The sequence below is a fragment of the Aethalodelphis obliquidens genome, unplaced genomic scaffold, assembly GCF_003676395.1.
Source record: "Aethalodelphis obliquidens isolate GAN/ISIS:26980383/991018 unplaced genomic scaffold, ASM367639v1 scaffold3, whole genome shotgun sequence".
NCBI classification, from domain to species: domain Eukaryota; kingdom Metazoa; phylum Chordata; class Mammalia; order Artiodactyla; family Delphinidae; genus Aethalodelphis; species Aethalodelphis obliquidens.
Genome location: NW_020837947.1, coordinates 29731937 through 29757632, shown reverse-complemented (window position 1 = coordinate 29757632; position 25696 = coordinate 29731937). Strand labels below are relative to the sequence as shown.

Below are 25696 nucleotides of genomic sequence, written 5' to 3'. Positions count from 1 at the left end.
AAAAAATATGTACAGACATTCCATTGTCATCTTTTGATGTAGGGCCAGAGTGTTTTCTTGACATACTGGTCTGCTGATTAGAGCTCTCCAGTATCTTTCATAAGCAACATCCAAAATGCCTTCTTTACAATTTCCACTTGTATTTCTTTAAAATGTAGAATGATCTTAAATATACATATGAGGCAATCTACGTGCAGTACTTTCTAGATTATTGTGATCTTTTCCCCTAACCTTCTGTAGTTTTGTCACTTAATTTGGCAGAAATTGTTTTTCTACTTATCTTTCCAAAGCATTTCACTTAGCTTCCACAGAGATAACAACTCTTTGTTTTTGCTCTTAGGCTTTATAAGTTTACATAATATTTATTAAATTACAAAATTCCAATAACTATTACAATGGTCACAATCAAGTTTGGCAATAAGTTTATGTGGCTTTTGTTAAGCATAAAACTCAGTGTACAGGTTTCCGAGATGTAGGTTGCTGTCGAGAGCATTCAGAGTGCTGTGGACATCAGTCTTTATGCTTAACAGGAGGAATGGATAGTATGGTGAATTAATCTGGCAAATCAGTTAATGGAAGGTCATTGAGAGAAGTTCTATTATAAAAACAGTGGTATTAATAATAGTAATAGTAACTGATATGTATTGAACACTTACTATGTGCCAGACATAAACACATATGTATATTATCATACCTCACTTTCACTCACAAACATCCTTTGAGGCATGATTTATAATTAGCCTCCTTTTACGCTGGAGGGAATTGAGACTTCCAGAGGTTAAGTCACTTAAGGTCATACAACTTTCAGTTTGGAGATAAAATTCAAACCCAAGTCAGCCTGATCCCAGAGTCAGGGACCAACTTTTAGTTTCAAAAGCCTAACCTTGGCGAGAGGGTTCATGCTGTCCCTTTCTGGAGATCTCACTTGGCCTGACATTGATCTATAGGACTGGATCAAGGGCAGAGACTCTGCAAAGCAAGCAGTCACCATAACAAATAACTTGCATGTGTGTCTTAGATCAGAGGACAACTCTATAAACCTTTTTTAGAATATGATGAAGCATCATGTAATTAATATATCTAATGTCTTAAACCAATGAGTAGATTTGGGTATTTTGAAGCAAATTTTGCTGAGAATATTATTTGAGCTAGAGCCCAGGCTTCAAGGAGATAAATTCTTATCCTCATTTCTGGACACTCTATCCTGGGATCCCCAAACCAGGTATTTATCATGCTGTCTCCTTCGTGGTGCTTTTCTTTGGTGTGATAAATGTGGCTTCCTGGAAAGGCTGCTTTATGCCAGCCTTGAGGCAGAACACTTTTAGCTCAAAGAAAAATAAACTGGCTTCAGAAAAAAAAAATCATTGTCAACCTTTTAATCCTTCCTTTTCCATCTTTTTCCTGACTGTGGTACCATGCATAGTTCAGTCTTCAGGGATCCATTGTTCATTTCTGGAAGAGCGTCAGGTGACCCACACGTGCACTTTGAGTGCCTTTTACATGCTTTGTCACACCCATAGTTGTACGTGATAATCGTGCATGGATCAGTCAGCTACAACACTGCCCCAGGTTATCTCTGCCCCCACCACCATTTTCCTCCCCCAGGACAGCAGGGTGGATAGCTTTGCCAAGGTGTCATTTGGTAATAAAAGATTTTTCCAAGATGTTTTCTAGTGAGCTGTGGAGCACTTACAGCGGTCTGTACCTATTTTCTTGTCTTTGCAAGCGAGTAATAGCATTTACTTTCTTTGAAGTATAATTATGCCCGAAGAAGTCACTCTATTAATTTGGTGGCTCTAGATTTTCTGAGACTTTACTTTTGAACCTGCCCCACTGGAAATCCGTTTTTCTAATGATAATTTTGATCTGACCAAAAAAAACCCACCAAGCTGTGTAGCTTCTTTGTTGCACTGGTAAGAGTAATCAGAATTATTCTGTAAAGTTTTCAGTTCATAAAAACTTGCTAGGGAAGTGAGCAACTTTGTGCCTTAAACTCGGACATAGATTGGCCGTGCCGTGTCATTTGAAGTTAAAAATTTCTGAATGCCAGAAAATAAGCAGCTGCCACAAGTAGGTCCAAAGGGAATAAAAATACTGAAATTTCTCTTCTTTCAAGCCTGTCTCTGGGTGTCTGTGAGACAGTATTAAACATCAGTTTCATTTAATTTCAAAAACGTTAACTTTATGGTTAAATAGCCGTCACGATGAAAAGAAATTCTGTCATTGTTTTTCGCATTTCAGGGCTGCAAATCAAATTGAATATCAGGAGTGGATGGGAAGCTTGCACATAGCTTTGTAGATGGACAAACTCAAACAATTTGCAGAGGGCACCAGAATTTGGATAATGGCTTACATGTGTTTTGTAAAATAAATGCTGCTTGTGTAGTAGACCAGCAGCCCTCAAAACTGTGGTCCCTGAACCAGTGTATTAGCATCACCTTCATCTGAGGAAGGCAAATTCTCAAGCACCACCCAAATCATCTTACAGCAAAAACCCTGGGGAATTCCCTGGCAGTCCAGTGGTTAGGACTCGGTGCTTTTGCTGCCGGGGCCTGGTTCGATCCCCGGTGGGGGAACTAAGATCCCACAAGCTGTGCAGCGCAGCCAAAGAAAACAAACAAACAAACAAAAAACCTCTGGGGGTGGAGTCTAGTGATCTGAGTTTAAACAATCCCTCCAAGTGATTCTGTATACTAATGTTTGAGAACCACCGCTGTACACAATTATTTTGTTTGGAAGGAAATTTTGGCATCCTCTCTCCAAACTCGTCATTTAATAGGTAAAGATTTAGGCTCAGAGAAGTTATATAGTTCATCTAAGGTGGTGTTTCAAGTTGCAAGAAACAAAGTCAAACAACGATTTAGTTAATGGACATTTTGTGTGGTGTCACTGATACCAAGTCTTAGAATCTATTGTGTGGACTCTGGCATCTTTTCCACTATCTCTGTTATTTCTAATACTTCTGACTAAAGAAGGACCTTCTCTCTTTCTACCTCATGGCTTCTGCTTACATCTTTTCTTGCCTAACTGCTTTTGCTTAATGCCTTTCCTTTCCATTGGTAGTTTCGTTTTGTTTTGTCTTGTTTCTCAGGTTCTGCATAGTTCACGGCCTGTATCCCACTCCGTGTATTACTATTTAAAATCCCTAAGAGATGATCGGGTAGACATTATAGAGTTCTTCCATTAGGCAGAGCTCTAGTGCCAGACCATCTCATTCATTCATTCATTCATTCATTCAGCAACTGTTTACTGAGATTTTGTGTCTGTCATTATTCTGGACTTTGGAAACACAACAAAGAAGATAAACAAAATATTCAGGTCTCCACAGCTCTTAAATCTGGACAGAAAATAGACAAAGGATAAATATTTACAAGTCCACAATCTTTTATCTGCAATTCTGAAATTCAAAAAGCTCTTCAAACTGAAAGGTATTTCCTAACTCAGTTGGCAGCAAAACCTGACCTGACTTGAACTTCTCTGGCAGCAGAACGTGACCTGGGGAAAGATGAAGCTATTTGTAGTCTTTGTTTATCCCTCTTGGTATGAATTCCCGTGAACTGCATTGAAGAAATGTTAATGTTTGCTTATGAGGAGCTGTCACAAAACTTGATGGGAGTATGCCATAAAGCCTTCCTAAAAATTCTAAAACAATTAAATTTGGAAGCATAGATGGTCCCAAAGGTTTTGGGTAAGGGATACAGATCTGTGGTCAGGGTTGCTAAGCGCTATGAAGAAAAATTATCAAGGGAAAAGGATGAGAGACAAACACGGAATGCTATGTAGATCATAAACATTAATGATTGCTGTTGTCCTCAGCATGCATCCAGCTCTGGGAGTGCTCACTAACGTGCAGGGAATGTAATCACCAGTACAAGACAGAGGGGCTTTTGCAAATAAGTTATGCAAAAAGAACATGCTAATTTTGAAACTTCTAATCCATTCCCACCAAGTAATTCCTTAAATACAGTGGAAAATATTATTAAAATTACGGCCTGATGTAGTAGGACATTAATGCTTTTAAAGCATGTGGAGTCCAAGGAGATGGATTTAAATGATGCCCTTCGATAGTGAGGGCATACATATGTTTAGATAAATGTTGACTAAGTGGATTAATTAGTGACATGGAGAAGAGATTATAAAGAGCAAGGGAATTTGAATTATCCCTCTGTGTGTGTGGTCCAATCTAAGCAAATTTGTGACCCTTTTTTATATGCAGAAATAGCATATGGAAATCTCCTATGCAATGTTAGTGATAGCATCAGTCTTGCCAACTTCAAATTCTGTGCCACTGTTTAAAATTTTTTCTCATTTTACACTGCATGCAATACAGTCTCCACCTGCTAGGAAGTATTGTTACTAAGCTGTTATCAACATGTTTCAAAATATAAGTGCTGTTGACTCTATTGCCTTTCCTTATTATTTTATCTTAAGTGTATAAGTTGTAACAGTATCTAATGTGCAGTGAACTGTATCATAAGCCCAGAATAAACTTAATGAATATTAAAGGATGGATATGCATCTTGTCATAGGCTGGATTTAAACTTTTAAGTGATTTCTGGCTTTTTAATCTCTAAAAATTTTAAATAAAAAGTTATGTTTGGCAAAGGATCATGCATTGAGATCTACGAAATCACAGTGCTGGGTGAAAAGTTAAGAATTTCTTCATCATCCCCCTTGGCACATGATCACACGATCTCTGCTTGGATGCTCGAAGTAGTAATACTCAGCCACCTCTATTTATTTTTTACCACTTCGTTTTTGCTCTATGTGGAGTAAAATATATTAGCAAAACTGCTCGGTTGCGTTCTCTGAAGTTACAGAGACTGGTCTACTCTTCCAATTTTTGATATATATCACCATAGTCTATCATCATCTTTTCTTTGCCAAGTTGTCACGAAAATTAGTTCGTGTAACTTTTCTTCATAGCTAATGGTTTCTAAACTGATTGGTCTCCAGTAGACACTTATTTTGTATTGTCTATTTAAAGATGTAACACCCAGATCCAGGCATTTAGTGTTGTTCTGATCCACATAGAATAGAATGACACTAAAAGTTTCCTACCTCTGGAACCATACTGTTACTTCACAGTCCTGTTATATATTTTCTTATTTATGTTCTTACTCGGAGCTGTTGTCTTTGGCACTTGCCTGGCACCTTGCTTGGGCTGCTCTGTATCTTAGAGTTTTTTACATCCTATCCTACAGATTCATGCTTGTTGGTATAAGTGGTAGGCAGAAATTAGCCAATTTACTAGTACGTTGGTAGGTTGATATGATGCTACATCCAGGAATAGTTCCAGATTAACTGGAAAAACTCTGATTACATTAATTGGAATTTTAAAAGCAGGATTTTCATTCTGTTTTAGATTTTGAGGGGTAATCCAATAGTTAACCGTGCTGTTCACAGTATTCTCATTACTGTGTACCCTACATTTATTGATTTCAGAAAGTGTTGGTGGGGATCCATGTTCAATATATTAAGCCCTGAACTAACAAGTAATAGCTTCAAGTAGTGTTGATGCATAAAAAGTTTTCCGAGAAAAAAAAAAAACACCTACCTTATCTTTGTATTTGTTTTCTAGAATTGACCATAAGGATGTTAGAGGGTCTGTTTTTTTTAACTTATGTGGTTAGAAGAATGAGTTACAGTGTTGATTACAGATCTTCATTGCAGACCCTCAGTTTATGAGGTTAGAGAGTGATTTATAATGTTGACTATAGGTCAGATTGTCTTTGAGAAAGCTGTGCTTTCAACACCACAGGATTAAAAGGAAGAACCGAAAGGAAAAACAGTATATTAAAAACGACTCTCCTCCCAGCTCCTATTCTCAAACCCCACTCTCCCCAATATCCTGGTTTATAAACCAGTGGAAAATTGATGCTGGTGACTGATGGTCTTTGCCTCCATGTGCTGACTGCCTTCCCTACCGTTTTACTTTTCCCAAGCTTCTCCGTCTGTGCTCATAACTTTCACTCATGCTGGTTCTATCAGGATTATTAAACTGGCTGGGTCCTGCTTTGTGGTCTCTTCGAAAGGAAACTCATAGCTACAGCCAAAGGCAATGGAGGAAATGTCACTTTCCCGGTTTTAGCACCACGTTGCTAAGGGAGTTACACTGTGTCATGAAAAATGGGTTGGTTACCCGATTTCCAAGACCTCACTCATGGATGTAGCCCTCAGGAAATATCAATAAAGGCAAGAATCCAAGAAAGCCATATTCAACTCCCCGAAGGGAGTCATATTTTTAAGATAGTAAACTTTGAAATGTATTTTGTATGATCCTTTTAAACATTATAACTGATTTCCTGATTGTAGAGAGTGAAGTGGCCAAAAACACAAATAAACATACAGAAGATAATAGTTTGGAGAAACTGCCATTTAAGTATTCATACTGACTGGCTGTGGCAATAATGTGTACTGCATACTTTTTCATAAATTAATTAGACATTTATTTTAGGTTTTAAATGGTCTTAACTTTTATTCCAACCTCTTCCCTCATCCCAGAGTTTTCAAATTGACAAAAACTTTCTTAATTGTATCTCTACCTAACATGGATAATTTAGAAATTAGAAATTCTAATTCATCTGGTATAGAACCAAGTTACCAACATAAATGGGTGATATTATTTTTCAGAAAAATTATTCTCCTGGGAAAAACCTATTGACAATGATAAACTGCCCAGATTTTATTCTTATAGTAGGTAATATAATCAGAAGATTTGGGGGAGTCAAGTCCTTAAGAAATGTAAAATATTTCTTCGGAGGAGTCTAATTATTGACAAATTATAAGGATCTTCAAATGTGCCCCACTGTACAAATAGGCTGTATTTCCACTGAACTTGCCTAATGACCTTGTAAACGAAAAAATCCCCAAAGTCGAGTGGTTTTTCAGTGTCAGCAACACTAAGTAGATAAAACTTGAGTCACATAAGAACTCCTTAAGTGTGTATATGTTTTTCATTATAATAATTTGCTTTTTAAAAGGCATATCTGTATTAAATGTATATGTGAAACAGAATTGCCTTCTGGAAAGGGCTGACCAAATACTGAAGTGTAGGCCAGAGATGATCTTGAGGTGTGAACTCTGGGTGGTAGAGGACATTGCAGGAAAGGCCAATCACCAGAGGGCTAGAGTGGCATTTGGAATTATTGTTGATTGTCCCTCCTACCAGTTTTTAGTTTCTCTGATTCATTAGGTAACAGAGTGAAAATTTTTATTTAGGTCAGGGGATAAAAGATCTGTGGCAACTCAAACATGGGCTAGATGTCAGTTAATCTTTGTTCTATGAACAAGTAGCTCATTAAAAGCAGTGAACAGGATTATAATAGAAATGTGTGCTTTAGCATCAGACTAAAAATCTTGCAGCTATCGAAATGAATCTTTCTTTCCGTGTTACTTACAAGTCTTCCCTAGTCTTTTCATCCAACTGGAATTTTCCACTTAGAACTCAACACTTTCTCTCTTCCTACTTCTGAAAGCAATGCAACCCATTCGTAAAACCAAAACCAAAACCAAAACCAAAAAAAAAAAACAAACTTCTATAGTTTTGATACTTGCTTATGCCAGTGTAATGTACGAATTTTGTTTATTCCTAACATTCAAGTTCTCTATTTAGATCAGCTTTGCTCCTTTCCATCATTGCCTTAGATCCCAGTTCTGGGTGGCACAGGCACCAAAGCTTGGTGCAAGCAACAGTGAGGATTAGGAGTGGGCAGCGGTAGTGGGTAAGGGAGGCTCAGAAATGGGCCATTAGCCGGGAGCTAATAGACTCTCAGGTCAAAGTGACATTAAGGAAGTGAATCTTTTAACTCTTATGTCCCCAAATCTCCTCTCTTCCTAATTGTTTCCCCACTCTGGGAGAGAGCCAGTTATGAGACCAAATCCAAACAGGGACAAGATAATATAGTAGTCCAGGTCCCCTCCAGCCATGGAAAACAATGGAAACTCAGAGGACTAAGATGGGAGCTGTCCAGGATTAAGGTGAGGGGTACTCAGTGTTAGAGGCAGAGCTGGATCCTTCAAGCATTTCTTTTGGAAACTGAGCTTGGAAAAAAAAAAAAGAGAACAGGACCTAATCCCAAAGTTTTGTGACTTGGATAACAATGTGGGAACCATGAGGTATTTGGATGGGTAGGAAGGAATGTGGCTTCCCTGGGTAGCTGGAAGAACATACAATAACTTCTGAACATTGTCAAAACTCCTCATTCTGGTCCATGGTTAGTTCCTCTCCTTCCATGTCTCACTGCAACCCCAGAAGTCTACCAGATAATTCTTCTGTACACTGATTTCTGGATTTCTCCCTTGACATGGATGCCAAGATGCTGATTTTTATTAGAAGAATTACAGTCAAGAAATACTGCCGTATTTTCCTCAAATACCTGAATAATTTTAAGGTAGCAAGAGGCCACTAAGAGAACGGTTTTATTCTCATTACACGTTGAATTAGGGAAGGTAAGAAGGGTATGTATGCCCCCTCCCCAATTATTCGTAACTGAGGTCCTGTGTTGAACCTTTCTTTCAAAACTGCTGCAACACAAAAAAAGTGCTACCTCGCTTCATCCTCTTACCCATCTTACCTTCCCTAGGCCTTTGTCACCCTACCTGGATTTCTCCTCAATGGCTTCCCTGACTCCAGTTTTGCTACTCTCCAAGCCAAACTGCATTTCTGCTAGACAGGTAAATTTCCTAAACCTCTGTGATGACCTATATGGGAAAAGAATCTAAAAAAGAGTGGTTATATGTATATGTATAACTGATTCACTTTTCTCTACAGCAGAAACTAACATGACATTGTAAATTAGCTATACTCCAATAAAAATTAAAAAAAAAATAATCTGGGTTTTGGGGAGTGACCATCATAGTGCTCCACCCTGGGAGAAGAAACCGACTTTATATATTTGGAGAAAGCAACTCAGTGTCTTGGTTTTGTGTGATGAATCTGCATGACACAGCTAGTTTCATTACTGAGGCTTTGGGCTCCAGCTGGCTCCACTAACAGGCATTCTGAAAAGGTTTTTCTAAGAAATTAACTCCATGGAATATTGAGGCCTGTCACCTCTCTGTTGGTTCTAATCTTTCTGACATGATTTTACTTGCCAAGAGTATGCATGTCAGTTTTATATTCATCACTTTGGTTGAAAATGTTTGGAGCAGGAAAACCAATTCTATGGCCGGGGCTTTCTAGGTGCATGGATTTCAGTGGCCTCAGATGGTTGCCACACCATAATTCCTGCAAGCTCCCAAGCTTCTTGTCCTTGAAGTTCTTTAAAAGCAAGCCTCAAAACCCTAGGAGATAATGTAAGCAATTGGTCAGGCTTCTACTGTCCCCTCTTCTTGATCCTAAACTAAATTAGCATGATCTCATTTATTCTCCAACTTTTTATTGACAGCCTATTATGTATCAGGTTTACCCCCATGGAGAACACAGGGTAGTGAGAAAGTCAAATAACCAGACTGACAATAAAATAAAGCCTCATACATACCATGACAGGTGCAGTGTAGGTTAGGGCTCTGGAGCCAGACTGCATTTGAACTCTAGCTCTGCCACTTACTGGCTGTGTAATGTTGGCCAGGTAACTTAACAACTCTGTGTCTCAGTTTTGCTATCTGTAAATGAAAATAATAATAGCACCGCCTTTCCACACTACCCAGACAGGGGTCCACATGGCTTGTTCTGCATTCTCATTGTAACTTAAAGGGAAGCTCTCACAATGTCCAGAGCCCTTGATGTCCTGAAAATGAAGCAGCAGGATGTCCTCATTCCTTGCAGCAGGAACCTACTTAGGTGGCACCAACCTTGACTCCCAAATGGAACAGTACATCTACAAAAGGAAAAGTGATGGCATCTACATCATAAATCTGAAGAGGACCTGGGAGAAGCTTCTGTTGGCAGCTCGTGCCACTGTTGCCATTGAAAACCCAGCTGATGTCAGTGTCGTATCCTCCAGGAATACTGGCCAGCGAGCTGGGCTGAAGTTTGCTGCTGTCACTGGAGCCACTCCTATTGCTGGCTGCTTCACTCCTGGAACCTTCACTAACCAGATCCAGGCAGCCTTCCGGGAGCCAAGACTTCCAGTGGTTACTGATCCCAGGGCTGCCCACCAGCCTCTCACAGAGGCCTTTTACGTTAACCTGCCTACCATTGCTCTGTGTAACACAGACTCTCCTCTGTGTTATGTGGACATTGCCATCCTGTGCAACAACAAGGGAGCTCACTCATTGGGTCTGATGTGGTGGATGCTTGCCCGGGAGGTTCTGTGCATGCGTGTGGCACCATCTCCCGTGAACACCCATGGGAGGTCATGCCTGATGTCTCCTTCTACAGAGATCCTGAAGAGGTTGAAAAGGAAGAGCAGGAGGCAGCTGAGAAGGCTGTGACCAAGGAGGAATTTCAGGGTGAATGGGCTGCTCCAGCTCCTGAGTTCACTGCTCCTCAGCCTGAGGCGGTGGACGGGTCCGAAGGTGTGCAGGTGCCCTCTGGGCCTATTCTGCAGTTCCCACTGGAGACTGCAGTGCTCAGCCCACCACTGCTCAGGCCACTGAATGGGCAGGAACAACCGCTGAGTGGTCTTAAGCTGCTCTTCCACAAACTCAAAATGGAAACAGGTTGATGGAAAATAAACAGTTTCTAAAGAAAGAAAATAATAATAGCACCTAATTTATAGGATTATCTTGAAAGTTAATTGAAATGATGTAAGAAAAGTGCTTAGAACAATACCTGGCACAAAGGAAGTACTCGGTAAATATCAGCTAATATATTCCAGCCCAGAGGAAAGGTGGGGTGCAGTGAAACAGAGCATGGGCAAGCCGATTATTGTTGCTACAGACTAGTACATATGAGAGTCTGATAGCCAGAGTCCACTTTGACTGGTCATGGCATCTGTCCTGATTGGCCAGTACGTCCATTTTTTTTTTTTTTTTGCGGTACGCGGGCCTCTCCCGTTGCGGAGCACAGGCTCTGGACGCGCAGGCTCAGCGGCCATGGCTCACGGGCCCAGCCGCTCCGCGGCATGTGGGATCTTCCCGGACTGGGGCACGAACCCGTGTCCCCTGCATCGGCAGGCGGACTCTCAACCACTGCGCCACCAGGGAAGCCCAGTATGTCCATTTTGATTGGTGGAGAATTAATTGTGCTGTGTGGGTTGTTTATTATTATTTATATCATCCCAGAGTCTAAATCATTGGTCCTGAAACATTAATATGCACTAGAATAAGTGGAATGCTTGCTAAAAATGTGGTTTCTTGGACCCCAGCCCAGAGAGTTTGATTCAGTTAACATGGAGTGGACACAGAAATATTTTATACAACCACTGCAGGTCTGCTGTCTGAGAAACTCTGATTTGGAGGGTCAGGGAAGGTCATCTAGAAGAAGTAACATTTAAACCAAGATGTGAAATTCTAGTTCCTGTAGGCAAGGAGATGGAGGGAACAGAATGGAGTAGAAGATTATTCTTCTCAGAGGGAACATTGTGGGCAAAGGCACAGAAGTTAAGGGAGAGAAGTTCAGAACGGCTGCAGTACTGAGTACAAGGGTGGAAGCAACGGGAAAGGCTCTGGTCATAAAGGCGTTGTAAGCCATGGATTTTTATTTTATCTTTGGGACAATGAATAGGAAATCACATATTTTAAGGAAGGGTGACAGGATTGTATTCACACACCGGAAGAGCTCTGGTTTTGTGCAAAGGGGAGAAGTCCAGCAAGTCAGAGACAGGAGGCCAGCCAGTGGGTTCACTAGTGAAGTCTGTTACCTTGACAGGTGGCCTGTCTTCTGTCCTCACTCTTGCACTTGGCACTCTCCCTGACTCCTTCCTCTCTTGACCCCCTGGACCTCTCTTGACTCGCTTAGCCACTCAGGTCTTATTGGCTTTCTTCACATCAGGTGTGGCCTCCCTGCTCCTGTCTCTGGCAAGAAAGATGCACTGGTCTCAGTGCCTGGTCACATGGGTGCCTGAGGAAGAAGAGAAAGAGGAGGGAGAGGGTGGAGGTGACTCTAATGTAAGATGTGAGAGGGCAGGTCATGTCCATCTCTTTGTGGCTACAGAAGTGGCAACGTGTAGCAATAGCGACTAGGGGAGCAGTATATAGTAGGTGCTCAGCAAATACTTGCTGAAAGAAGGAGAGCTCTGCCTGCAACAGTGGACCCATCCGTAAATACCCGAGGGTAATTCTAACTGCTACAACCTTGTCATTGTCAATTAGGAGTCATTTTAATTCATACTTTCTTCTCTTTTTTTCTCCTTATTCTTTGCATATTTCCTAACAGGGAAAGGCGGTTGGACATCATTTTTTCATTAGTTAGTCAACCTCAAAATATTGTTATTTTAGCGATGCATGTTATCCTGCTGTTGTATCTTGGGCTTTTTGGAATTACTTTGCCAAAGCAGAGAAAGTACAAATCCTAGAAACCTGTTACTCTCTAAACTCGCTTCATAAACCAATCCAGAGTCATTTTCCACAATGGGATTGAGAAAGAAAGAACAGTCAGTAAAGAAGCGTAGCACTTACTAGCTTACCCTTCAGATCCCATCCTTCAGCTAGCACTTTGGTGCAGGATCCCAGGAGGGCAAGAAGTAGAGAATGGGGGTTAAATAAACTTCAAAACTGCTATAATTTTCCAAAGGCCATGCTTTGAAACCCTGGGATTAGTCCCTGGAAAATCCTTTATTCAATTATTAAGACAAAGTTATGGATAATGCTTTTTCCTCCACCTGACTGGATATTTGCTAAAGCTGAGTTGTACCCATTGACAATAGGGATTAGGAGGCTTTCGCTATTAAGTGCCAACTGTGTTTAATTGTTACTGCAAGAAAAATAGAATTTACTAGTAAACTGTGCAGAATTTGAAACAAAGTACCCTTTTTACTTTTGTAGGAATGTGGATGCTAACCAAATGTGTCCGCATGGTTTCAATTAAGTGGAGGAATGTTAAATGTAAAGCTAAATTGATGAAAATAACCAAACTTTCTGACAAACCTATAAATTGGAGTCTAGAACTCATTGCCCGTACTGTATGGCAGCCAGAGAAACATTGCTAGATCATCAATTTTTACTTAATTTTTTGAGTTAGTTTATACTTGAAAAGAAAAAAGGAGTGCTAGGCAAGTAATTTAAATTCTTCCCAGCTATAAACAGAATATGCACATTGGATGTGGACTTTATTCTTCACTGTATGCAATTGAACTGATTGTTTATTCTTTTAGCAATTTCCTCAGAGAAATTTTCGGAAACCTAAGACAAAGATTTCAGGGAACTTTCATGTCAACATTTTGGCAAATGATCTGGCAAAATGCTAGTCACTGGACTATTTTTCTAAACTCCTCCGACTGCTCCATAGCAATCCTTAGTCTTTTAAAATAATGTTTTAATTTTCCTTCCCTCAAATTTTTTTACTCCTTCAAGTTGCTGTCATGGTGAGATGACAGTGTTCTCAAAAAATTATGAGTTTGGAGAAAATTCCAAATTTCTTGCTGAAGACAGGATAAAATTACACAGTCAGAATCTAACTCTGTGCACGTTTCTGCATATGTCAGAAATTTCTACTATAGAAATTTACCTCTGAATACATCTTTTTATTTTGTGGGAAATGGCAGGAAAGAAACTGTTTAAACAAAAAAAAATGTGGAGGCTAGGGCCATCATCTTTACTGTTGTGATCTTCGTGTGATGTGAAATGGGCTCTCCTCGCTGAATCATGGCCCAGGAACACTGTCCCCACATCTTGGTCCCCATCACCCTACAGATTCAGAGGCCTCCTGAGATCCTCTTGCTTAGGAAGTAGAACTGCCGCCAAATGTAGGGCGGAGTCTCTTGGTTTTCATGGCCCTGGCTCAGGTTCAGAGATTGCCAGATGGACCCTGTGTTCTAATTTGGTGCATTCCCAGCCAAGAGCCTATTCACAACCTATTTTATGCTGTAATTTTAACAATTTTTGTTTTTAATTAGATGATCATTCAGCACATGTTTTTTGTGACCACTCAATAAGTGTTATTTTTGCCAAATTACTTTTTGGGCACTGTCATGAAATGGCTCCTTTAAATGCTTTCAGATCAAGTTTTCAAACCTTTTTTTCAAACTCACCCAAAATTTTAAATCAGACATAATTAAATATATTACATATTTACATTAGACTCTATTTCAAATTTTCACTACCTATTTAAATGGCATCCAGAGGGGGAAAATAAAGTAATCTTGTTTGAGAGTAGGTAACACAGTTTTCCCTAAATTTACCTTTGGATCTAGTTGTTTCTAATGGTTCTGACTTTACTCAATTAATATTGCTGCTACCACGCCATTAACTGCTATATTTAATATGTATTAAGATGCTCTATTGACAATAAAGTATTTGAGCATTTTATGTAATGATAACCATCCAAAAGTTGTATCATCTGCACATTTGACTAGCTTAAACCTCTAAGGTATTCATTCACATCACAGATAAAAACGTTGAGCATTTGAGTTCTGTGATGAGCCACTGAGCATCTCCCTCAAAGTTCAGCTGATCTGAAAATACTTATTGTGCATTCTCTGCTCAGCCTTGGGATGCAAAGATAAAGAATATTACATGGTCTCTGCCCTATTTAGAGTTCAATAGGGATGTTAGTAATGCGCTGATTGATAAATATATTCCAGCCAGCAATGAATCCATTTAGTGTTGTATTCCTTAGGTCACATTCCTGATTCTTTCAATTTATTAAGTGCCTTCTATATATCAGGCAATATGATAGGTCTTGGGAAAAAATAAAACATGGTCTGTGATCATTATTTCATCTACAAATTTATCCTGAAAGACTGTATCAAGGGTTTTGCTATAATCAATATCCACTATGCCAGTTGATTTCGGATAGTTTCCACCATGTGGCTTTACTAAATTCGGATAGCCATAGCTTGTAGAGAGCAAGCCTAACTCTCAAGTTTAGGATGGTACCTGAAGCTTTCTGATACTCTGTCTCCTTAGGCATCCCTTTGACTTTATCAAGCTCTTTTGTAGGTTTTATATTTTTCTTATTACTTTATTTTTAGAAAACTCCATCGTATATTTGTATTTCCTTTTTTAATATATACATTTATTTATTTAGTTTTGGCGGTGTTGGGTTCGTTGCTGAGCATGGGCTTTCTTTAGTTGCGGCGAGTGGGTCTACTTTTCGTTGTGGTGCGTGGGCTTCTTATTGTGGTGGTTTCTCGTTGCGGAGCATGGGCTCTGGTTACGCTGGCTTCAGTAGTCGTGGCACGCAGGCTCAGTAGTTGTGGCTTGAGGGCTCTAGAGCACAAGCTCAGCAGTTGTGGCGCATGGGCTTAGTTGCTCTGCGGCATGTGGGTTCTTCCCGGACCAGGGCTCGAACCCGTGTCCCCTGCATTAGCAGGCGTATTCTTAACGACTGTGCCACCAGGGAAGTCCTGTATATTTGTATTTCTCATTCATCCTTTCTTCTCTAGTCTTTCAAAGCTCCCTGCTCTCCAGTTCTATCCAGGACTTCTCAATTTTCACACTAGTGTTCAACCTTAAGTCAATTTATCACCCATTCCAACATTAGTACTTTCAAGAGATATGTAAGGACATCTAATAAATGTGTTGGGCATGATATTTATCAGTTGTTGTACATTATCACTCTCATTATACATTTGCTTTAAATATACCTGAGATCACTTTTGTCTCTAGCCAAAAGAAGTTGTCATGTGTAATATGGGGTAAGAAATGTAACTCTTTACACCACAGAATCAAGGCCTGATAAATGCAAGATTATTATGAGGATGGTGGGGCAGTGTATTTCAAAGAGGGGTTTTCAGGAAGGTCTTAATGTAATATTCTGCACTAAAGAAATACCATTAAGCCCACTTCATCCAATTTGCCCTTCAAGGCCCATTTAGAGTACTTATGAACCTTCCTATCACAGCATAAAATTTAATACAGTTTAGAAGGTTTTCCACTTGAGGGATGGTCAACCTTTTTATAATCCTTTAATTACAATTCTGTGCTGTCATTTTGGTGCAGAAGTGATAACATTCGGATCCAACAATCATTTATTATTGAGGGCCTATTGAGTATAGGCGCTCTGATAGGCGCTTTCATAATAAATTGTTATTCTCTATTTCAACAAGTATATTATCTTGAGAACTTATTATGTGTCAAGTTTGTGTACTATATGGAAGATTTGATATTTTGTCTAAAATCTTGGGAGAATCCTGTTGAATGTAAAATATGAAGTTAAAGCCTCTAAGAAAGTTCTTTGTGTTTATTTTACCAAAATAATTGTGTGAAAGTTTCTCATATTCCAGAATCTTAGATACAGAACAACAACAAAACAAAATGAGAAACTTTTATTCTAGGAATATTGTTAATATTTTTATTTGATTTTCTCAACAGAATAAAGCAAAGATCATGTATGAGAGGAAATATATACATTTTTCCTTTTTACATGTTTTCTTTTATTTTTGTCTTTTTTCTGCTTGAAAGTCACAATAATGTACAATGAATATAAATATACAACATATTTAATAATTTTGTATTTTATATGAATTTTAATGTCAAATTCAAACAATGGTTTGGATGAATCCAATATATATATGAATGACTCAATTTTGGTCACCAGGAAACTTGTGTAACTCACTTTTTGGTGGATTCCCTTATATTTGCCTTTCAAAAGTGCTGACTTGTCGGTGTTGGTTAAATTCTAAAAAGAGATCAGCATGGAACTCAGAATAGGCTCAGAACTCAGATAGAAAACCTTGTTCCTAGTTCTAATTTAGGCTGTAACATTAGCCGTATTCTTTTGCTTCTCCATATTTAGCATTGGTAAATTTCTATTGAATAACAATCTATAGGGATTCACTAAAAATAATTTTAATTTTAAGAAGTTTAAAATAATAATGATAATAAAAAACAACAACAGCAACATCAGTAATATTAGCTAATATTTATAAGGCTAATTGTTTTAAATATACCCTCTTTTTATCCTTAAAGCACTTTATGATTGTAGGTTATCAATATTATCTCCATTTTACAGCTGAAGAAACTGAGGTTTCAAGAGGTTAAGTATCTGCCATGTTCTTAATGCATATTTTATTGAGCCTCCTTTGGATTTTTTCTCTCCATTTTATTTGTCTTGTATGAATATTACAGTGATAACAGGTATACCTAAAAATCTAAAACCGGTTCTCAACACCATTGTTTGAAAGGTTTTGTGTAAATATATGTGTGTGTGTGTGTGTGTATTCATACAAATGCTTACCTAAATAGTGTATAAAATCTGATTTAACATATAAAAATACTAAAGAAATGCTAGATTTGAAATTTGAGACTAAAAATAATATTGTTCAATTGTTAGTAGCATCAAAGAAACATTTGAAAATAATATTATAGAAGGTTAAACAAATGGGAGAGGGGCTATAATCTCAGGCAGTTTTTGAGATTTAGTGAGAAACCAATAGGGTCCTTGGGACAACCTTTAGAAAATGCTTTTGCACAGGATGACCTCTTTTTTTTCCTTCGGGCTGTAACAAAGGGCATTTTGTTAATAGAGCAATTTATGTCAAATCCTTTTTTGAGCTCAGGAAGACCAGATTTTTGCTCCCAGGTTGTATTTCTCTCATCCTTCTAAGGCCAAGGTTTGAAAAAAATCTCTAAAAGCAAGATTCAATAAATACACGGGCTTGCTAGAAATATTTAGTCACTTGGTCTTGTGATTGCAGCAAATCATCCACTTGAGCAGAACCCAAAGGGCTTGTATTTCCCGTTATGGGAAATACAATCTGGGTAAGATGGACAAGGTTCTTGAAGGGGAGAAGTTTGTGGGTCACTTCAAAGTTACGCATGCTTACCTAGGGTTCTCTCCTTGAGGAAACTCTGTTAGCGTCAGCATCCATATTTCTGTTTTTAGTTTAGAATGCTCATTTCTCCTCCCCACTCAGCCTTCCCTTCCTGTTTTTTTTGTTGTTGTTGTTTGTTTGTTTGTTTGTTTGTTTTTTTCTGATAGTTTTGCAGACTCAAAATGCCTCTCTCAGGACACAGTGCAGAGGTCTGGGATGTGATGCTGAACCACCAGCGGTGATTTAGAACAATCAAGACCCCCTGGATGTATTTTTATACTTTACCAGCAGTTTGATAACTAAGGACTATAAACTTTGAACAGTGATTCCAAGTCCCCGTAGACTGTCAGGCTTACAATTCACCTTCCACACTATTTTATAGAGAATGACACTAGCTCCTGCCTTTTTAAAAAAAGTAACTTCTGGTTCATTAGAAAAATTGAAACATGATATGTTATAAATGTTGAAAAACTATGATGGTTGACAGTATTTTTATGTATAAATTCCTTTTTAGGATGGCCTTTCCTTATTTGTTACTTACAGTAGCAAATAATCAGCCCAAATAAGTTATTTGAATGTACATATCCATCACATAAAACCCATTAAAAAACTCATCATAGCTCTTTCCCTGCCGCCGCGGAGTCGCGCGGAGGCAGAGGCGCGGGTGCACTCAAGATTCAGCTCCACCTGTAACCCACCTCCATGGCCAAGGAAGGCATTGCTGCTGGGGGTGTAATGGACGTTAATACTGCTCTGGAAGAGGTGCCGAGGCCCGCTTTCATCCGCGATGGCCTAGCACATGCCCAGCTCTGTGTGCTTGCATCCAACTGTGATGAGCCTATGTATGTCGAGTTGGTGGAGGCCCTTTCTGCTGAGCACCAAATCAACCTGATTAAGGTTGATGACAAGAAACTAGGGGGATGGGTAGGCCTCTGTAAAACTGACAGAGAGGGAAAGCCCCGTAAAGTGGTTGGCTGCAGCTGTGTGGTGGTTAAGGACAATGGCAAAGAGGCTCAGGCCAAGGATGTCACCGAGGAGTATGTCAAATGCAAGAAATGATCGAATAAACAAACTGGGCTCTTGTTCCTCAACAAACAAACACACATAAAAACTCGTCATATCCTTTTGGTATAGAGTGAGAATAGCTTTTCTCATGCAAAAAGAAAAATGGATTCTATTTTGATTTTTAAAATTTAACAAACATTCACTGAGAATTGGCTAAATGCCTTGTACTCTGCTAAGTGCTGGAGAGTAAAAAACAACAGCTCCTGTAGTCAAGAAGTTTCCAGGCTAGAATATTTCATTTCCACAAAAGTAGTGCTATGCGATTAAGATTACATTAAATATTATAACCAAAAAAAGACAGTGATTTTCAAGATACGTTCTTAGTGGAACTACTGTTTAAACTGCAGTGTATTAATAGGCAATACTGCAAGGAAGTGTTCTGCAGTCAAGTAAGTTTGGAGAATGCTGATTAGGCAAATTTAAATCGGATTCTTTTTGTGCCCCTCCTCCAGGAGGCGGGGTGGTGATCAGCCTCCCCAGTTTACCTGAGCTCAGAATTCTTAAACACCTCCAGGAGCAGGGTCTTGTGGAAAACAATTTTTAACAATGAAATATTCATTTTTAATAACTTTAAAACTTTTGTTAAAGGACACTTGCTGAACTAGAAAGTTCCAAGTGACAGTTCTCAGGGGACTGAAAGATCTGCTGCGTGACAGTTTGCTTTCATGGTTGGAGAGCGCCCTGAGCCTGTCAACTTTTTACCTGACATGCTACTCCTCAGAAGATCCCAGCTCCTGCCTTGCCTTGTTTCCTCAGCCATCCCATAGTCCTCCGATGATAAGAGATGGGAAAAATAGAAAGGGAGTAACCAGGAACGTCACAGAGCGGTGACAGGTGCACTGACACGAGGGCAAATTCCTTGGCTTGATTTGGAGAGCAGCTGGGTCAGGCATCACCCTATGAATCTCCTGGGGTAACTCAGCTCCATGACACTTTCATAAACCTGAGTATTTATTTTACCAAGTGAGATGTTTCTCTGAGGCTTTGTTTATATACAGGGATAGTGGAGGCAGCTGTGAGGGACGTGGCCAAGACATTCCAGGCACCAGCCCTGGCCCCTTGGATTTTCCTTGAACACAGACGCCTGTTTTAGGGGAGATTTCTAGTGGTGCTTTATAGCTTTCAAAGTGCTTTTACATAGTTCATTGCATTTGATCCTTTTATCAACCCCCTGAATTAACGTGGCAGGAATCCTTTCCACTTTAGAGATGAGCAATTTAGGTCTAGAGATGAAAGCACTTGCCTAGAGTTACATGCTAAGGAAATAACCAAATCAGCATTAGGACACAGGTGCACTGCTTCCCAAGAATCACCTTGAGATTTAGTAGGTCGACGATGTGGCCAGAGGTTCTGCCTTCCTAACAGTCTCCTAGGTGATTCTGATATGGCTGGTTCCTGCTAGACCATACTTTGAATAGCAAGGTTCTAACCTAATTGCCTTACATAAATAAAAATTAATTGAAAATGTATGGGCAATTTATTTCCAAAAAGCCATCTTACCAAGATGTCACTTGAGTAACTCTGACTCATGATGGCACTAGATGTGTCTCTGTGGTCACTTAGCTATGCTGCTCATTCTTTCAGCCATATCTGTCATTTCTTTGGCCAGGGATGCTCCTGCCCTATGCTTTGCATTGAACACTCTCTTTTCTATTTCATATTCTTTATTCACATCTGTGCATCTATCTCCCATGTTTAAATAGTTCGTCTCATCTTTCTACTAATTTGGATCCATCTAATTCATCAAAATTCAAAATATATCTTTACCAAGAATTTCCCCCAATTGAATTAAACCATCCAATCCATATCTCAGGGACTCAATTAATAAATCTCTACAAATATGATATGTATTAAATTTTTTTGGTAGCCTATAATATATTCTATGTAATACACACATTTGTATGGAGTAATATTTACTATAAGGAAATAATAGATTTTTAAAAATATCTTTATTGGAGTATAATTGCTTTACAATGTTGTGTTAGTTTCTGCTGTATAACAAAGTGAATCCGCTGTATGTATACATATATCCCCATATCACCTCCCTCTTGCACTCCCTCCTACCCTCCCTATCCCACCCCTCTAGAGGGGTCACAAAGCACCGAGCTGATCTCCCTGTGCTATGCGGCTGCTTCCCACTAGCTATCTCTTTTACATTTGGTAGTGTATATATGTCAATGCTACTCTCTCACTGCGTCCCAACTTACAATTCCCCCTCCTCGTGTCCTCAAGTCCATTCTCTACATCTGCTTCTTTATTCCTGTCCTACCCCTAGGTTCATCAGAACCATTTTTCTTTAGATTCCATATATATGTGTTAGCATACAGTATTTGTTTTTCTCTTTCTGACTTACTTCACTCTGTATGACAGACTCTATGTCCATCCACCTCACTACAAATAACTCAATTTCGTTTCTTTTTATGGCTAAGTAATTTTCCATTGTATATATGTGCCACATCTTCTTTATCCATTCATCTGTCGATGGACACTTAGGTTGATTCCATGTCCTGGCTATTGTAAATAGTGCTGCAATGAATATTGGGGTACATGTGTCTTTTTGAATTATGGTTTTCTCAGGGTATATGCCCAGTAGTGGGATTGCTGGGTCATATGATTGTTCTACTTTTAGTTTCTTTTTTTTTTTTTTTTTTTTTTTTTTACTTTTAGTTTCTTAAGGAACTTCCATACTGTTCTCCATAGTGGCTATATCAATTTACATTCCCATCAATAGTGCAAGAGGGTTCCTTTGGAGAAATGTCTGTTTAGGTCTTCCGCCCGTTTTTGGATTGGGTTGTTTGTTTTTCTTGAGTTTTGTTTTGTTTTGTTTTGTTTTTCAGGAGGATAATGTAGTAATATATTTCATAAGGCAGAAAAAAACACATTCCTTGACCCAAAAATTCCATTATTTTTAAGGAAGTAATCAGTTATACAAATGACTTTTTTTCACACACACACACTGTATTTTATTTTTACAAGAGATAAATAGACTGACACCAAGCATTGTAAATGGATGACCACAACAAAAGCAACAATGATTGCAATTACCAAACATGAAACACACTCATACTATGTCATAATATTGACATTCAGCCCAGTAATCCTCCACTGTAACAGCTCCTTTACTTTGCAGTGAAAATTGATTTGTATATTTTTTGCCTCTGAGTCCTTGTGGGAATTTTTTTATATTCAAACAGAAAGTCACAAAAATTATAATCATCCTCATCAGTTCACTCAGTCCCATGTAATTAATTTTTTTTATCTTGATCTTTTGTTAGCACTTTTATTAATTTACCAGTTTTCCATTAGAGTTCTGAAAATGCTTATTCATTCAGTTCAGCAGTATAGTCAGTTACCAGAAACTTGTACTTGTCAGAGTCTTTTCCATGAATTCCTTGAAGATGAAACCCTTTTATGAACATTTTTGCAAAAGCATCAGAGTACACCCAGAACTGTCTGTAAATGACAAAAGACTTAAAAATGACCATGGTTAACGATTTGATGACAGTTCGTAATAATGCAATTGACAAGGAAATTTAATTATTTCTGAGATACACATTTTAGAGTAATAACTAGAATTATGACTTATAACATTATACCAGAACATATAAGATTTTTAGAAATTTCATGTAATGTCTGAAACGTTTATATTAACATATTTCCATACAAATAACCCAAAGAAAGTTTGTTATTAGTTGTTTGTTTGTTGTTGTTTGCTTGTTTATACTGCAGGTTCTTATTAGTCATCAATTTTATACACATCAGTGTATACATGTCAATCCCAATCGCCCAATTAAGCACACCACCATCCCCACCCCACCACGGTTTTACCCCATTGGTGACCATACGCTTGTTCTCTACATCTATGTCTCAACTTCTGCCCTGCAAACTGGTTCATCTGTACCATTTTTCTAGGTTCCACATACATGCATTAATATACGATATTTGTTTTTCTCTTTCTGACTTATTTCACTCTGTATAACAGTCTCTAGGTCCATCCACGTCTCAACAAATGACTCAATTTCGTTTCTTTTTATGGCTGAGCAATATTCCATTGTATATATGTACCGCAACTTCTTTTTTTTTTTTTTAACATCTTTATTGGGGTATAATTGCTTTACAATGGTGTGTTAGTTTCTGCTTTATAACAAAGTGAATCAGTTATACATATGTTCCCATATGTCTTCCCTCTTGCGTCTCCCTCCCTCCCACCCTCCCTATCCCACCCCTCCAGGCTGTCACAAAGCACCGAGCCAATATCCCTGTGCCATGCGGCTGCTTCCCACTAGCTATCTACCTTATTATGTTTGTTAGTGTGTATATGTCCATGACTCTCTCTCGCCCTGTCACAGCTCACCCTTCCCCCTCCCCATAACTTCAAGTCTGTTCTCTAGTAGGTCTGCGTCTTTATTCCTGCCTTACCCCTAGGTTCTTCATGACATTTTTTTCCTTAAATTCCATATATATGTGTTAGCATACGGTATTTGTCTTTTTCTTTCTGACTTACTTCACTCTGTATGACAGACTCTAGGTCTATCCACCTCATTACAAATAGCTCAATTTCATTTCTTTTTATGGCTAAGTAATATTCCATTGTATATATGTGCCACATCTTCTTTATCCATTCATCCGATGATGGGCACTTAGGTTGTTTCCATCTCCGGGCTATTGTAAATAGAGCTGCAATGAACATTTTGGTACATGACTCTTTTTGAATTATGGTTTTCTCAGGGTATATGCCCAGTAGTGGGATTGCTGGGTCATATGGTAGTTCTATTTGTAGTTTTTTAAGGAACCTCCATACTGTTCTCCATAGTGACTGTATCAATTTATATTCCCACCAACAGTGCAAGAGCGTTCCCTTTTCTCCACACGCTCTCCAGCATTTGTTGTTTGTAGATTTTCTGATGATACCCATTCTAACTGGTGTGAGGTGATACCTCATTGTAGTTTTGATTTGCATTTCTCTAATAATTAGTGATGTTGAGCAGCTTTTCATGTGCTTCTTGGCCATCTCTATGTCTTCTTTGGAGAAATGTCTATTTAGGTCTTCTGCCCACTTTTGGATTGGGTTGTTTGTTTCTTTAATATTGAGCTGCATGAGCTGTTTATATATTTGGAGATTAATCCTTTGTCTATTGATTCATTTGCAAATATTTTCTCCCATTGTGAAGGTTGTCTTCTCGTCTTTTTTATGGTTTCCTTTGCTGTGCAAAAGCTTTTAAATTGCATTAGGTCCCATTTGTTTATTTTTGTTTTAATTTGTATTTCTCTAGGAGGTGCTTCAAAAAAGATCTTGCTGTGATTTATGTCATAGAGTGTTCTTCCTATGTTTTCCTCTAAGAGTTTTATAGTGTCTGGCTTTACATTTAGGTCTTTAATCCATTTTGAGTTTATTTTTTGTGTATGGTGTTAGGAAGTGTTCTAATTTCATTCTTTTAATATAGCTGTCCAGCTTTCCCAGCCTCACCTCTTGAAGAGGCTGTCTTTTCTCCATTGTATATTCTTGCCTCCTTTATCAAAGATAAGGTGACCATATGTACATGGGTTTATCTCTGGGCTTTCTATCCTGTTCCATTGATCTATATTTCTGTTTTTGTGCCAGTACCATACTGTCTTGATTACTGTAGTTTTGTAGTATAGTCTGAAGTCTGGGAGCCTGATTCCTCCAGCTCCGTTTTTCTTTCTCAAGATTGTGCTGGCTATTTGGGGTCTTTGGTGTTTCTAAACAAACTAAAATTTTTTGTTTTAGTTCTGTGAAAAATGCCATTGGTGGTTTGATAGGGATTAAATTGAATCTTTAGATTTCTTTGGGTAGTATATTCATTTTCACAGTATTGATTCTTCCAATCCAAAAACATGGTATATCTCTCCATCTGTTTGTATCATCTTTAATTTCTTTCATCACCGTCTTATACTTTTCTGCATACAGGTCTTTTGTCTCCTTAGGTAGGTTTATTCCTAGGTATTTTATTGTTTTTGTTTCAGTGGTAAATGGGAGTGTTTCCTTAATTTCTCTTTCATATTTTTCATCGTTAGTTTATAGGAATGCAAGAGATTTCTGTGCATTAATTTTGTATCCTGCTACTTTACCAAATTCATTTATTAGCTCTAGTAGTTTTCTGGTAGCATCTTTAGGATTCTCTATGTATGCTATCATGTCATCTGCCAACAGTGACAGTTTTACTTCTTTTCCCATTTGGATTCCTTTTATTTTTTTTTCTTCTCTGATTGCTGTGGCTAAAACTTCCAAAACTATGTTGAATAATAGTGGTGAGAGTGGGCAGCCTTGTCTTGTTCGTGATGTTAGAGAAAACGGTTTCAGTTTTCACCATTGAAAACAATGTTGGCTCTGGGTTTGTCATATATGGCCTTTATTATGTTAAGGTAGGTTCCCTCTATGCCTACTTTCTGCAGGGTTTTTTTATCATAAATAGTGTTGAATTTTGTCAAAAGCTTTTTTTTGCATCGATTGAGATTATCATATGGTTTTTATCCTTAAATTTGTTAATATGGTGTGTCACATTGATTGATTTTCGTATATTGAAGAATCCTTGCATTCCTGGGATAAACCCCACTTGATTATGGTGCATGATCCTTTTAATATGCTGTTGGATTCTGTTTTCTAGTATTTTGTTGAGGATTTTTGCATCTATGTTCATCAGTGATATTGGCCTATAGTTTCTTTTATTTGTGACATCTTTGTCTGGTTTTGGTATCAGGGTGATGGTGGCTTCATAGATTGAGTTTGGGAGTGTTCCTCCCTCTGTAATATTTTGGAAGAGTTTGAGAAGGATAGGTGTTAGTTCTTTTCTAAATGTTTGATAGAATTC

The 25696-nt window shown here is 38.5% G+C and overlaps 3 pseudogenes; all 3 read left to right on the top strand.

The window, feature by feature from the left end:
* LOC113609083 (poly(ADP-ribose) glycohydrolase ARH3-like) overlaps positions 1 to 25696 on the top strand; it is a 104457-nt pseudogene that overhangs the window by 17423 nt on the left and 61338 nt on the right.
* LOC113609086 (40S ribosomal protein SA pseudogene) lies at positions 8773 to 10926 on the top strand (annotated as a pseudogene).
* Positions 18204 to 18888, top strand: LOC113609108 (40S ribosomal protein S12 pseudogene; annotated as a pseudogene).